Genomic DNA, 16,864 nt, shown 5'->3' with positions numbered 1-16,864 from the left:
AACTGGAATTTCTACTCAAAACAAAGGTTGTAAAAGTATGCTAGACATTTATAGAATACATCATATCTAGTTCGATGATTCTGTGACAAACGGTGAATTAGTTATTGATTTTTACATTTTTAAATGGCTTTTGGCGAATGTCTGTTGAATGTCCGAATGTGTGAATATAAAACCAACACTTTACCTCGGTATTTAGACGCGCGTGCATATCATAAAGGTTTCGATATTCACCGGCAATCTTTGCCGCATTGCTTCCGCCTTCACTCCAGCTGATCGGCCTTGATTACCTGGTGTGGTCCGTCGGACTTTCCGCGACCGTTAATTATAAATTATCAATTAAAAACTGTATGGTTGACAGCGGCCGCTAGTTTCGGGAAAACACTCCATGTTCGTTGACATTTTCATCCGGATATTTTTTATTAAATTTTTTACTGTGGATGTTATTTCTTTAGTTCGTGTCTTGGAATCTCTTTACAGTACCATAACTAGGCCGCAACCCAATCCCCGGTGTCACCTACGTGCATTTAACGTTAACTAGCCATCGACTGGAGACAACCATGGGGGACACAGGCAGTGAACGAAGCAAGCCGCCACCACGCTGTTCCTGTGGATTTTGGGGGTAAGAGTTAACTAGCTAGTTATGAATAATACATATAGCTATGTAGTTAGCTCTAGCTTGGTACAGCTAATGAAATGTACAATAGCCCCTGGTCTTTCATAGCTTGAAGCCTGTCGTGTGTCGCTAGCTAACGTTAGTTAGGTACAGAGGACCAGAAGCAGAATGTGGGGGGGTGTTGTTTCAACTAGCTAAAGTTATCAAATTTAGCAACTAGTTAGATGTTAACTAGTTAGCTGGCTAATTTCATGGAAATTGTCATTTTCTTTCTACAATATTGTCTGCCGTACATTAGTAACTACTAACTCCATGTAATGCTATTAAGCTATCTAACCCGACTGGTTAGTTAATGTTAGCATCAGCTTGACAGCTAATGTTAAAGCTAACCGGAGCGATCTAACAAACGTATCAATATTTGCTTTTGGTGCTGCTGCCGGTTGCTGCTCTGACGCTTGTTTGACAGCTAAGCCAATGTGTAACTATACTTACAAGCCAAATTCAAACCAAACTATAGCTACGTTTCGAGAGAATGTCAGCGGTATGTTGCAAGCTTGTATAATATGAAGTTAAGTTAGCTAGTAGACCTAATTATATATGTATGGGTCATATTTCCGAGGTCACACCAAATATTCACAATACACCTCGATAGGGGGACTGCTGTATATGCTAACTGTTAGTGTTCTACTACAGAATTCTCATTAGGGTTATTGTTTTATTAACCTTGAGAGCTCAGTCTTTATCCAAAATGTCGACCAGAGTAGACCTATAGTTAGTATACGACAATGTTTTTATGAACTCGTATGTATAACTGTTGGTGACCATTGTATCTACCTCATTTTCTAACGCTTTTGAAACAGAAGCCAAACTGGAAAACCTATGGATGCAACTTCCTCCACACCACTAGAAATCCTTGCATTAACATATTTTTGTTAGCCTATACATCCTGACAAAATGCACCATATTAATGGCCCGCTAAGGTGCCTGGACCTTGTAGGCTAAACTACAGAGAAAGGACCCATAACTGATCCAAATGTTTGCCTAATCAGGCATGCTAGAAAATTAAGCATTCAAAACGCCAGGCCTTTGAGCGGTTATTGAAATGACAATGGCTATTCACTGCAGTTTACAGCCTAGGCCTTAGGCTATAGTTTTGTACCCACTTGAAAACAATAATAAGATTATTCATTACATTGTGTTGTGGCCTAGATAGGATAAATGTGTTGTCCCTAAAAAACGGAATCAATAGGGTAGCTTTTCGAGCTTGATCACTGCTAGACACTCTTTCGAGACAGGTATAAGGCCCTCTCCCATCTTCCTTTCGGTAAACATGACCACACCTCCATTTTGCTTCTCCCTCCTACTACCAGACTCGAGGGAAGTTCCGGTGGTCAGTTCTGTACAGCATTGGTCCGACCAATCAGAATCCATGCTCCAAGAATGTTTTGATCACGTGAACTGGAATATGTTCCGGGTAGCCTCTGTGGATAACATCAATGAATACGCCCACTCAGTCACTGGCTTCATCAAACAATGCATAGATGTGATTCTGATAGTCTTTCAAAACTTACCTGAGTCAAAAAATATGGCTTGATGGCATCCTGTAGGGAAACTGAAGGAGAAAGATGCTGCCTATTAACATGCTTAAGGGACTGGGGACAATGTTATGGTTAAATAGTACAAATGCGACCTATGTAGATCGCTCAAGATGGCGAAATACATATATAGGGAGAAAGTGGATTAGCAATTCTGCAGGTCAGACACAAGGCATATTTGGCTGGGGCTCCTAATGATCACAGATTACAAAAAGAAAGCCAGCCACGTCGCTGACACCAATGCAGCCCTATCGGAGGAGCTGAACACCTTTTCTCACGCTTCAAGCACAATGACGACTTTGAGCGGTCGAGGAGAGCCCTTGAGGACAACGAGGGCTATGTGCTTATGGTCTCCACGGAGGACATGTGTAAGTCATTCAAATATGTTAACCCTTTGAAGGCTGCGGCCCAGAAGGCAGCCTGCCCTGGGACTGAACTTCTCTCTATGCAACTGGGTCCTGGACTTCCTGACGAGCTGCCCCCAGGTGGTGAATTTAGACATTACCACTGATTTTCAACACAGGGGCACCTCAAGGGTGCATCCTCATTCCTCTCCTGTACTTCCATGACTGTGTTGCTTCACACAGTTCCAAGTTTGCTGATGACACGACTGTAGTAGGCCAGATAACCAACAACGATGAGACGGCCTACAGGGAGGAGGTGGGCACTCTGACGACGTACACATCTCTGAGTAGCTGAAATGGTCAAACCACCATTGTGAAGGCACGACAGCTACTCTTCAACCACAGGATGTGAGGGCCCTCGCAGTGTTCTACAGGAGCACCATCGAGAGCATACTGTCGGCTTACATCACGTCCTGGTATGGCAACTACACCGCCTCTGACCGCAATGCGCTACAGAGGGTGGTGCGCTCAGCCAAACGCACCATTGGGTGCACACTGCCTGCCCCCCAGGACACCTACAACACAAGGTGTTGCAGGAAGGCCAAAAATATAATCAGGGACCCCAGTCACTTGAGCCATGGCCTGTTTTCCCCTTTTCCATCAGCTGGACGCAGGCAGTATAGAAGCATCATGGCAAGTTGTCAGACTGGCCAATAGCTTCTACCCCCAGACCATCAGGCTGCTGAATAGCCACCACTAGTCAGATTAACTGCTCCCCCTATGGACATTGTACATGTGACTATTAAACTTTCATCTCTAAAAAAAAATTGCCTTTCTCTTCCAGCTGTTCTCATGCGCAATAGGCTATACACAAGCCTCTCGGCAATAGGCCATTCCTCTACTCGTGATATCCCAGGAAAAGCTATAGGACATTTTATTTAGATTTTTTTTATTTTTATACTAGGCTTAATAGCCTAGTAGGCCAAATTAACTGTCGGGAAAGTTGAGTGGTGGTTTGTGAACACTTTTGTCCAGTTATGATAAAATTGTTGCACTGATGCATTGCAAATAGTTGCACAGGACAGTCCGAGTGAGATGAGCATGGTGAAAAAGAAGACCCAACGGAATTGACAACAATTAGAAAAATGGAAATCACTTGCAAACCACTTGAACAATGAGGCACATGCTGTAACAGATGGGCAGGCTAAATTACATTTTATTGAATTGCTACTTTTTAATGTGATTTACTATGTAATTGTTCATTAGGCCTACATGTACATTGAAGTAGACATTTTTTTGCAGTTTTCACTATGGAAAAACCCTTAAATCACTGAATGTTGTTACCATCTTATTAATAGACTGTGCAGTAGGTTACTTTGTTACGTTTTCAATGGTCTCTCGCTGGGTGTTGCTGAATAGCTTGTTCAGATTTTACATTTTATTTAAACGGGGTCACATTGAGATTCCAATTATTTTACTAGAGCCATGTATACATGACAATAAAAACATAATAAAACATACACGTGTATAAAACAATATAATTCAGCACACAAAAACACATTAAATAAAAGCAATCACATTCAACTACATAGAGGTCCTTAAGCAATAATTTTAACTGCCTGAGTGGCACCAGCACATGTAACTGCAGTGAACTCTGCATATTGTTCTACAAATTGGGGGCAAAAATTCTAAATGCAGATTTTCCCAAATCTGTGGAGACTGAAGGGATCTCTAGTGTGTTTGTGAAAAGGGATTAACATTATGCTAGCCTACTCGTTAGGCTACTGTTTCTCAATATCGGTCCTGAGCATTTACATGAGCTTGCCAACCACGAGGCCTTTGTTCAGCTAAATTTAGCCTAGTCTGGAACATCAGTCATTTTTATTGGTGAAGTGGGTTGTACAGGCTAGGCCGACTCCAAAACGTGCTCCGTAAAAAAAAAAAAAAAAAGTATTGATACATTCCTTTCTCCCTTTGCTCTGTGTGACAGCTATTGACTATTGCAGTGTCAGAACAATAATTATTTTACATTTTAAGCAGTTTGACATCTGTTGTGCGGAACAAGGAACAGCCCTACATTGGCTATCATTTTTGCCTTATGAAGGGAAAGAAACGCTTGTATTTTGAGTTGAGAACCTGTGTCAGCAAGGCTTGCAGACGTTGTTTGTCGCGCAGACTGTGTCATTGATTTCAAAAGCAGATGACTCAGAATTCCCCAACACAAGCATGTGAAGCGAAAGGATATTGGGTTAATCCATACATGTTTGCACATGGAAGAAGTAGTCAAAGTGACTTTGCAAACTGTTTATTCTGTTTTACACACAATTCACACACAGACAATTCAATTTGTATGAAATCAACCAAAAAGGAAGACAAAGCTATAGAGATCAAGTTAAAGGCACAGTGCAGTTAAACATGTTTTTCCTTTTTATTTTTATTTTATTTTTATGTCCACACGGAGGTCGAAATAACACATTGTGAATTTTTTAATAATGCCCTTGTGGAAGAGATGTTTGACGAAACAAACAAAATAAATGGGAATTTCAGCCCGTCATATCATCACCCAGCGGTCTGATTTGTAATAGTTCATCTTTCATTTGCATATCTGCTGCTGGTCTTGCCCTATCAAACTGGTACTCCTCATTGACGTTCACAGGAGAGGTGTCTAGTTATCCACGGCCAAAAGCAAGAGATTGTGCAGTAGCTGGCTGCAAAGCAGCAATTGTTTCTTTGCACTTTCTGCAAACAATGACTTTGTTTGATATGGCATATGCACACTTCAAGGTAGGAAGCTAGCTACACTTACACTAGCCAGTGGATTTGCAGCTTTCATCCCCCTCCAAGGTTCTGTCCCATACATCTTGCATCCGACAGGTGGCAGCCAGCAGCTACCTTTTCAAGATGTAAGTCTAAATAGTTATTCTTCTAGCTAGATATAATTTATTAAAAGTTAAGCAGGGCATGACATAACTTTTTTTTGCCACTTGTCCTTTGGACAAGTAGGGATATATATATACTGCTCAAAAAAATAAAGGGAACACTTAAACAACACAATGTAACTCCAAGTCAATCACACTTCTGTGAAATCAAACTGTCCACTTACACTTGACAATAAATTTCACATGCTGTTGTGCAAATGGAATAGACAAAAGGTGGAAATTATAGGCAATTAGCAAGACACCCCCAATAAAGGAGTGATTCTGCAGGTGGTGACCACAGACCACTTCTCAGTTCCTATGCTTCCTGGCTGATGTTTTGGTCACTTTTGAATGCTGGCGGTGCTCTCACTCTAGTGGTAGCATGCGACGGAGTCTACAACCCACACAAGTGGCTCAGGTAGTGCAGCTCATCCAGGATGGCACATCAATGCGAGCTGTGGCAAGAAGGTTTGCTGTGTCTGTCAGCGTAGTGTCCAGAGCATGGAGGCGCTACCAGGAGACAGGCCAGTACATCAGGAGATGTGGAGGAGGCCGTAGGAGGGCAACAACCCAGCAGCAGGACCGCTACCTCCGCCTTTGAGTAGGAGGAGCACTGCCAGAGCCCTGCAAAATGACCTCCAGCAGGCCACAAATGTGCATGTGTCTGCTCAAACGGTCAGAAACAGACTCCATGAGGGTGGTATGAGGGCCCGACATCCACAGGTGGGGGTTGTGCTTACAGCCCAACACCGTGCAGGACGCTTGGCATTAACGGGGGCTGAGGTACAGAGATGTTTGAGACAAGGGGCCTGTTTTTCTTTTTTTTTCTCTCCAAAAACATCTGTAGAGTCAATGATTTGAGCTATAAACCATTAAAAGCCATCTATGAACAGCCACGATTTATTATGCACATGTAACATGTTTTGCTCTGACACTCACAAGCTACACAAGTTGTTAGAAGGTAAGGGGTTCTTCTACATGGAAGATCATTGGAAATCCCAGGACATAGTGTCTATAATACCTTTTCAATTTCACATAGTTGCCGTCACAAACTCAACACAGCTGTCACTGAATAATTTAATATTAATTTCCTAGTGAGAAACATTTCTGTACTTACAGCAACTCCAAGATGGCGCAGCAGATAGATGTTTTTGTCCCATGTAAATATTCAGTCTTTTGTTTTTTTTGTATACATTTCATTGTTTCTATCTTTTTTTCCATTTTTGAATTAAATATACTTTCCTGCAATCCGCCTCACCCAATGTGGTACGGATCTGCTTTTTTTTTGGACCTTATAACTGGATCCTCCATCAGCAGCTAGCCATCAGTAGCTAGCTAGCCTAATTAGCTACTAGCTATTTAGTTATTGTTAGCCACTGCTAGCGGTCTTTACCTTTAGCTCAGACACCAGCCGCTTTAGCCCCAATAGCCCGGATAATACCTGTCAGTCGGCACAGCGTGATATCAGCCCTGATCATATAGGACTGCTTTTTCCCCCACGACATCACTTGATTCCTGCCGCAAGCTCTGGACCATTACACCGGATCTTCGCAGCTAGCTGCTACCGAGTGGCTATTGTGGCTAATGCCCTTGTCCAGAAGCATGCACCAGTTAGCCTCGAGCTAGGCCCATCTCCCGGCTAGCAAATGAAGTACACCAACTACAATACCTCTCTTGCCAAATGGCCTGGAAACTTTGTCGACACGGAGCCCCGCTGATCCATCACGACTGGTCTGCTGACGTAATTCGGCCGGTGTGCTCTCAACCGACCTCTGCGTCGTGAATGTTGGAAATGATCCATCTGCTTGCCCCGGCCTGCTAGCTTCCTGAACGCCATGTCTCCTGCTCGCCTAGCGTAGTAATCAACTACCGAACGGCTCCCTGTTTCATCTATTGCTGCTCATTGGACTCTATGATCACTCAGCTACACAGCTGATGTCTGCTGGACTGTATATTAACACGGTACTTCATTTTGTTTATCTGTCGGCCCCAGGCTCAACTCAGGCCCTGTGTGTAGCTAACTGACCCCCTCTGCCCATTCATTGCTATTTACCCGTTGTCGTTGTCTTAGCTGTTGTCTTAGCTGTTTACCCGTTGTTTTCTTAGCTCTCCCAATCAACACTAGTGATTGCTTTATCAAATCTAAATCAAATCAAGTTTATTTTATATAGCCCTTCGTACATCAGCTAATATCTCGAAGTGCTGTACAGAAACCCAGCCTAAAACCCCAAACAGCAAGCAATGCAGGTGTAGAAGCACGGCGGCTAGGAAAAACTCCCTAGAAAGGCCAAAACCTAGGAAGAAACCTAGAGAGGAACCAGGCTGAGGGGTGGCCAGTCCTCTTCTGGCTGTGCCGGGTGGAGATTATAACAGAACATGGCCAAGATGTTCAAATGTTCATAAATGACCAGCATGGTCAAATAAGAATCAGGAGTAAATGTCAGTTGGCTTTTCATAGCCGATCATTAAGAGTATCTCTACCGCTCCTGCGGTCTCTAGAGAGTTAAACTCTTTATGCCTCATGTCAATATGCTTTGTATACTGTTGTTTAGGGCATCTCTCATTGTTTTATATTACTGTGGAGCCCCTTGTCCTGCTCAACATGCCTCAGATAGCCCCCTTGTCCCCACCCCCCCACACATGCGGAGACCACACCTAGCTTAACTGGCGCCTCCAGAGACGCAACCTCTCTCATAGTCACTCAATGCCTAGGTTTACCCCCACTGTACTCATACCCTTGTCTGTACAATATGCCCTGAATCTATCCTACCACGCCCAGAAATCTGCTCCTTTTTTTTCTCTGTTCCCAACGCACTAGACGACCAGCTCTTATAGCCTTTAGCCGTACCCTCATTCTACTTCTCCTCTGTTCCTCTGGTGATGTAGAGGTTAACCCAGGCCCTGCAGCCCCCAACATTACTCCCATTCCCCAGGCGCTCTCAATTTGTTGACTTCTGCAACCGTAAATTCCTTAGGTTCATGCATGTTAACATCAGAAGCCTCCTCCCTTTGCTTTATTCACTGCTTTAGCACACACCACAAACCCTGATGTCCTTACTGTGTCTGAATCCTGGTTTAGGAAGGCCACCAAAAATTCTGAAATTTCCATCCACAATTACAACATTTTCCGTCAAGACAGAACTGCTAAATGGAGGGGAATTGCAATCTACTGTGGAGAAAGCCTGCAGAGTTCTGTCATACTATCCAGGTCTATGCCCAAACAGTTTGAGCTTCTACTTTTAAAGATCCTTCTCTCCAGAAATAAGTCCCTCACTGTTGCTGCTTGTTATAGACCCCCCTCAGCCCTCCCAGCTGTGCCCTGGACACCATTTGTGAATTGATTGTCACCCCCCCCATTTATCGTCAGATTTCGTTCTGCTAAGTGACCTAAAATTGGAATATGCTTAACACCGCGGCCGTCCTACAATCTAAGCTAGATGCCCTCAATCTCACACAAATTATCAAAGAACCTACCAGGTACAACCCCCAAATCCGTGAACATGGACACCCTCATAGATATCATCTTGACCAACTTGTCCTCCAAATACACCTCTGCTGTCTTCAACCAGGAGCTCAGCGATCACTGCCTCATTCCCTGCGTCCGTTATGGGTCCGCGGTCAAACGACCACCCCTCATCACTGTCAAACGCTCCCTAAAACACTTCTGCGAGCAGGCCTTTCTAATTAACCTGGCCCGGGTATTCTGGAAGGATATTGACCTCATCCCGTCAGTAGAGGATGCCTGGTTGTGCTTTCCTCGCATCTTAAATAAGCATACACCTTTCAAAAAATTTAGAACTAAAAACAGATATAGCCCTTGGTTCACTCAAGACTTGACTACCCTTGACCAGCACAGAAACACCCTGTTGCGTACTGCACTAGCATCGAATAGTCCCCGCGATATGCAATTTTTCAGGGAAGTTTGGAACCAATACACAGTCAGTTAGGAAAGCGAAGGCTAGCTTTCTCAAACAGAAATTTGTGTCCTGCAGCACTAATTTCTAAAAGTTTTGGGACACTAAAGTCCATGGAGAATAAGAGTACATCCTCCCAGCTGCCCACTGCACCGAGACTAGGAAGCACTGTCACCATTGATAGATCCACTATAATCAAATTTGAATAAGCATTTCTCTATGGCTGGCCATGCTTTCCACCTAGCTACCCTGGCCAACAGCTCTCTACACCCCCCCCCCCCCCCCCCCCCCACCACCACTGCAGCAACTGGCCCAAGCCCCCCCCCCTGCTTCTCGTTCACCCAAATCCAGACATCTGATGTTCTGAAAGAGCTTCAAAATCTGGATCCCTACAAATCAGTTGGGCTAGACAATCTGTACCCTCTCTTCCTAAAATGATCTGCCGCCATTGTAGCAACCCCTTTTACTAATCTGTTCAAACTCTTTCATATCGTCTGATATTCCTAAAGATTGGGGGAGACACTCTAGACCCAAACTGTTACAGACCTATATCCATCCTGCCCTGCCTTTCTAAAGTCTTCGAAAGCCAAGTGAACAAACGGATCACTGACCATTTTGAATCTCACCGTACCTTCTCCACTATGCAATCTGGTTTCCGAGCTGGTCACGGGTGCACCTCAGCCACGCTCAAGGTCCTAAACGATATCATAACCGCCATCGATAAAAGACAGTACTGTGCAGCCGTCTTCATCGACCTGGCCAAGGCTTTCGACTCTGTCAATCACCGTATTTTTATTGGCAGACTCAACAGCCATGGTTTCTCTGACTGCCTCGCCTGGTTCACCAAATACTTCTCAGATGGAGTTCAGTGTGTCAAATCGGAGGGCCTGTTGTCTGGACCTCTGGCAGTCTCTATGGGGGTGCCACAGCGTTCAATTCTCGGGACGGCTCTTTTCTCTGTATATATCAATGGTGTCGCTCTTGCTGCGGGTGATTCTTTGATCCACCTTTACGCAGACGACACCATTCTGTATACATCTGGCCCTTCTTTGGACACTGTGTTAACAAACCTCCAAATGAGTTTCACCGCCATACAACACTCCTTCCGTGGCCTCCAACTGCTCTTAATTATGGCTGCAGTCCCGTTAACGGGATCGATATGACAACAGCCAGTCGAAGTGCAGGGCGCCAAATTCAAAAACCAGAAATCTCATAATTAAAATTCCTCAGACATTCATGTGTCATATCATTTTAAAGGTAATCTTGTTGTTAATCCCACAAGTGTCCGATTTCAAATAGGCTTTTCAGCGAAAGCACTACAAACGATTGTTAGGTCACCACAAAACCACAATAACCACAGCCATTTTTTCCAGCTAAAGATAGCTTTCACAAAAACCAGAATAGAGATAAAATTAATCACTAACCTTCGATTATTTTCATCAGATGACACTCATAGGACTTAATGTTACACAATACATGCATGTTTTGTTTGATTAAATTCATATTTATATAAAAAAATCGGAGTTTACATTGAGGCGACAAGATTCACTAAATGCAAAAACATCAAGTGACTTTGCATAGCCCATCGTTTCAACAGAAATACTCATCATAAATATAGATGATAATACAAGTTATACACATTGAATTATAGATATACCTGTCCTTTAATGCAACCGCTATGTCAGATTTCCCAAAAAACTTTACGGAAAAAGAAATAAACGCTATAATCTGAGACGGCGCTCAAAAGTAGCATACCACAGCTGCAAAGATGGCTTCACCATAAACACAAAAATGCATGATAAATATTCCATTACCTTTGATGATCTAGATCAGAAAGCACACCAGGAATCCCAGGTCCACAATAAATGTTTATTTTTGTTCGAAAAAATCCGTTATTTATGTCCAAATACCTTCTTTTGTTATCGCGTTTGGTTTACATATCCAAACGCTAATTCTGGTCAGCGTTATATCGGACAAACTTCAATGTGATATTACCGGTCGAAGAAACATTTCAAAAACCCCTAGGCAGTGCAACATCAATAATAGCTCAAGTGGATTTCTTTAGGGACTCTGGTGAATACACACAGGCTCAGATTTCTGACTTCCTGTTTTGATTTCAACTCAGGATTTTGCCTGGCAATATGAGTTCTGTTAATCTCACAGACATAATTCAAACAGTTTTAGAAACTTTAGAGTGTTTTCTATCCAATAATACTATGCAAATATTAGGAACTATGACTGAGGAGCAGGCCGTTTGATATGGGCACCTTTCATCCAAGCTACTCAATACTGCCCCTTCAGCCATAAGAAGTTAAATGCTAGTGAAAAGAAATGCATGCTCTTGAATCAATTGCTGCCCGCACCCACCCTCCCGACTAGCATCACTACTATGGACTGTTCTGACTGAATATGTGGACACCTACAAATACCTAGGTGTCTGGCTAGACTGTAAACTCTCCTTCCAGACTCACACTAAGCATCTCCAATCCAAAATTAAATCTAGAATTGGCTTCCTATTTCGCAACAAAGCCTGCTTCACTCGTGCTGCCAAACATACCCTCGTAAAACTGACTATCCTACCGATCCTTGACTTCGGCGATGTCATTTACAATCCCACTGGCTCCAGGTCATCTATATGTCTTCGCTAGGTAAAGCTCCGCCTTATCTCAGCTCACTGGTCAACATAGCAACACCCACCTGTAGCACGCGCCTCAGCAGGTATATTTCACTGGTCATCCCCAAAGCCAACACCACCTTTTGGCTGCTTTTCCTTCCTGTTCTCTGCTGCCAATGACTGGAACAAATTGCAAAAATCACTGAAGTTGGAGACTTACATCTCCTTCACTTACTTTAATTGTCAGCTGTCAGAGCAGCTTACTGATCACGACAGCTGGACATAGCCCATCCAACTACCTACCCCATTCCCATTTTTTTTTGTTGCTCTTTTGCACACCAGTATTTCTACTTGCACATCCTCATCTGCACATCTATCACTCCAGTGTAAATTGCTAAATTGTAAGTACTTCACCACTATTGGTCTATTTATTGCCTTTCCTCCTTACTTCATTTGCACACACTGTATACATATTTTTCTATTGTGTTATTGACTGTAGGATTGTTTATCCCATGTGTAACTGTTATTTGTGTCGCACTGCTTTGCTTTATCTTGGCCAGGACGCAGTTGTAAATGAGAACTTGTTCTCAACTGGCCTACCTGGTTAAATAAAGGTGAAAAAAATAATATTGAAATATATCAGGATTTTGCTATGGTGGACCTTATTTTTTGGATGTTTTGTGTACTGGTTGTCATGAAAAGTAAAATACTGTGAGGCTAAATATAAGTTCTGGACATGTAGATCTTTCTGAGATCTCGGTACTGATAGGGTTAAGGCTATTCTGGAGGATGGTTGGCCACCCTTAAAATATTATAATTACAACCAAATACTTTTGTATATATCTTCGGTTCATAAGAGTCTGGGACGAAAGATCCAAAATTCATACAACCACTGCATCATTTTGTTTTAAAAAGCTATAAGGCTGATGGAACAGATCATACCGTTTAGCTTAATGTTGAAGTTTCATATTATAAGCTCAAAAATGTGAAAATGGCTGTAGGCTATTCGAGAATGTCCCAAAATGCATTTAGCGGGAAAACACCATTCTCAAAAGGGCAGGTTTCATGTGACCGAGATAAATATCCTTTTAGAAGTTAGAAAAATGGGAGGTCTAAAGATGCATCAACTAGCATGTGTTACTAATATGACTAGGATTATGCCTTTGGCTGCTGGTCAATAAAGAACGTTGATTTGAATACCAGTAGAACATGAGAGAAATGCTGGTTTCAATTGCATATTAAGTGTTAATAAAATAATTCCCTTAACATTTCTATGGTTGTAGTTTGTCTAGGCTTCTTTAAAACAAGATAAGACATGCATCATAAAATGTGCATGTTTTCAACGATTACTTTTATATTTTCAAAATGCTGAACTCCTCCGCTCAGTTTCAAGGTTGGTGCAGTGCGCAACAGCCACTGACCTTCACTCTATGAATGGTCTTGTTACAATTTGGTCTGAACAAACTGTGCCTCCAGTATGTAGACAGAATCAAGCCTTTAGACGTTAATGTTAATTATCCGTCATTGTACTTGTCAAACATGACTGGCGTTTAGCCTATATTTATGTAAATAAGTGTTTGGCTACGTTATCCCTCGTGTCATCTTCGGTTTGGACATAAAGCTGTAGCCAATATTCATATCACCTCCACTTAATTTTTTTGTTGTTGATGTATATGGAAAAATATTTAAATTATTCCAATGTTGGCCTCTGATTTTGATCGGAGTAATTGTTAGATTTTGTGTTTTTGGACATTTATTTTTTATAATAAGGGAAATGTATCTATATTCTTGTCCGACATTTATTTATTTATCCAGGACAAGTGTTATTGTCGAGCCTTGTAAAGGTCATGACGATGATCTTGTGGTGCTGCTGCTAGCTAACTACAAACCTCGACCGCAACCAGCATAGCTAGCTACCGTTGGCTACTGAGCTGATTATTATATTTCCAGCGCTAGGTACTTGTAGCTAGCTAATGTTACTTCAAAAGTAATGTCAGAATCGTAAAGGGGGAAATGCTGGCCTGGGCAGACGTTTCCTCCCACAATGTAAACAATGTTCCCCGCATAGCCAGCTACACGTTTTCCCCCTATGTAGGATGCTAGGTAGCTAGCCAATTTCAACGGCAGTTAGCTAGGATACTAATGTGACATTTAGCTATATTTGCGATTCTCACATTGCTTTATTATGTACATGTCAAGTCAATATCCTGCGGTCGACGCTAGTTAGCTACCTTGCTAACTGGATCCCCATGGAAAGTGTAGGCTGGAAGATTTACAGTTTACATTGTGGGAGGCAACCCGACTGCCTCAACGCATTTCCCAAAGTGTTCGTCTGATTTTGAAAAGGGGGTAGCGAGAAGAACCAGTCATAGAATGCAGTCTTTTTTTTTCTCTCCTGCAAATGTGGCTCTAACTTTTGAACGGTTGGAACTAAGCTATTATGACCCCATTCCTGAAAGATTGTCAGCAACACGCGCTGCTCACAAGCTGTGCAGGACTCGTTAGAACACAGTGGACAGGACTAGGAATAATCAGACTGGGGGGAAAAGGCACCATGTCATTGAAAGCAATGATGTTGTTTTCTACACAGAAGATCATACACAATCATTGCCTGGTGATCTTATCACTTCCCAATACCTTTTATGAGTCATTTCACTTCAAACCATACTTCCTTAAGATTGAAATACAAGCTCACCATGACAGTTGTGAAGTGGGCACGACAGAACCTGTTCCCCCTCAGGAGACTGAAAAGATTTGGCATGAATCCACAGATCCTCAAAAGGTTCTACAGCTGCACCATTGAGAGCATCCTGACTGGTTGCATCACTGCCTGGTATGGCAACTGCTCGGCCTCTGACTGCAAGGCTCTACAGAGGGTAGCGCGAACGGCCCAGTACGTCACTGGGGCCAAGCTTCCTGTCATCCAGGACCTCTATACCAGGCGGTGTCAGAGAAAGGCCCTAAAAATTGTCAAAGACCCCAGCCACCCTAGTTATAGACTGTTCTCTCTGCTACCGCACGGCAAGCGGTACCAGAGCGCCAAGTCTAGGCCCAAGAGGCTTCTAAACAGCTTCTAACCCCAAGCCATAAGACACATGAACATCTAGTCAAATGGCTACCCAGACTATTTGCATTGCCCCCCCCCCCCCCCCCCCCTCTCTCCACACCACTGCCACTCTCTGTTGTCATCTGTGCACAGTCACTTTAATTAACTCTACCTACATGTACAGACTACCTCAACTAACCGGTGCCTCCACACATTGACTCGGTACCGGCACCCCCCCTGTATATATTGTTATTACGTGTTACTTTTATGTCTTATCCGTATTTTTGGAAACTGCACTGTTGGTTAGTAGCTCGTAAGTAAGCATTTCACTGTTCGGCGCATGTGACTAATAAAATGTTATTTGACTGATAAGTAATGGACTGTCATAGCCCCGAATAAAGTATAGTTTGGCTGTTGATTGTGTTAACACTTAGCAATAACAATTTTTATGTCACCACATAAATCAAAAGGTAAGGTGTGAGAGAGCAGTGAATATTCAGTTTCAATCTAGTAAAGTATGGATATGAAAGTGTTTGAGATGTATTGCAGCTCATGGTTTGTTTCTGTCCATTTTCTTTCTGCAGACCTCCCAAACCCATCCAGTATGGTTCTCTTGGCATCCTGGAACTTCTGGTGGATGCAAAGGACTACGCAGGCTGCAGCACTACTCTGTTCCTATGGCACAGATAGACCTAGCACCAACTAACAAAGCTCATATAGGCCAGATACCTGTAATTAATAGCATGTCTTCTATTTGTCATACAGTCAATCACAAGTAGACCCTGTCCATTGACAATTCCCACTAAGTGTTAAAGGGCATTGTTTAGCCATTACATGTACTGAAAATGTATATACACCCAAGATTGTTCTGCTATGGGGGAAAAAAGGGATATTACTTTTTTCAGTGTAGTGGTTGAACCATGCCCTATAAGTTATTTTAGTAGGAATTGTCAATGGGTTGGTGCTATCTGTGATTTGAATGTATGACTTTGTGTAGGGGCAGTTGTCACCAACCTTCCTGGAGATATATATTCTCCGGTAAATTTTCTTCCCAACCATCACAAGAGATTCTGTCAAGCAAGTTCTTGTTGAGAAGCTACGTGACATTTTGTGTGCAATACTAACTCCTCCACCTTTCCTGTCATGGGATGAGATTATAGTTGTGTGTAGTGATGTTGGTGTTTGAGAAAGCAGGTGATGACAATGTAAATAAAAACAACTTTTTGTACTTTAACCAATCGGTGACTATTCTGTTGCCGCTCTACACCTGCTAATTCATTTGTTTAGCTACACCCTCTTTACTTTCACCATGATTTGTTTTCCTCACATGATCCACTTCCAGAGCTTGAGCACATGTGAACTATTAACTTGAAAAGACACTATATATACAAAAGTATATGTGGACACCCCTTCAAATGAATGAATTTTGGCTATTTCAGCCATACCTGTTGCTGACAGGTTTATCAATTCGAGGTCACAGCCATGCAATCGCCATAGAGAAATATTGTCAGTAGAATGGCCTTACTGAAGAACTCGGTGACTTTCAACTTGGCAGTCTTGCTAGAGCTGCCCCAGTCAACTGTAAGTACTGTTATTGTGAAGTTGAAATGTCTAGGAGCAACAATGGCGCAGCAGTGAAGTAGTAGGCTACACAAGCTCACAGAAGGGGACTGCAGAGCGCTGTAGCGTGTAAAAATAGTCTCCTCGGTTGCAACACTCACTACTGAGTTCCTAACTGCCCCTGGAAGCAACGTCAGCACAAGAAATGTTCGTCGGGAGCTTCATGAAATGGGTTTCCGTGGCCGAGCAGCCGCACACAG

The 16,864-nt window shown here is 42.8% G+C and overlaps 1 long non-coding RNA gene across 1 annotated transcript; it reads left to right on the top strand.

Annotated features, from left to right (window-relative positions):
- Nucleotides 1-236: 236 nt before the first annotated feature.
- LOC120025273 lies at nucleotides 237-16,278 on the top strand. Its single transcript, XR_005472976.1, has 2 exons — nucleotides 237-619; nucleotides 15,629-16,278. It is a non-coding gene; the product is annotated as an uncharacterized LOC120025273 (long non-coding RNA).
- Nucleotides 16,279-16,864: the final 586 nt, after the last annotated feature.

The sequence above is a fragment of the Salvelinus namaycush genome, chromosome 30 (assembly GCF_016432855.1).
Source record: "Salvelinus namaycush isolate Seneca chromosome 30, SaNama_1.0, whole genome shotgun sequence".
NCBI lineage: Eukaryota > Metazoa > Chordata > Actinopteri > Salmoniformes > Salmonidae > Salvelinus > Salvelinus namaycush.
The sequence above is the reverse complement of the archived record's forward strand: the minus strand, read 5'-3'. Positions and strand labels throughout refer to the sequence as shown.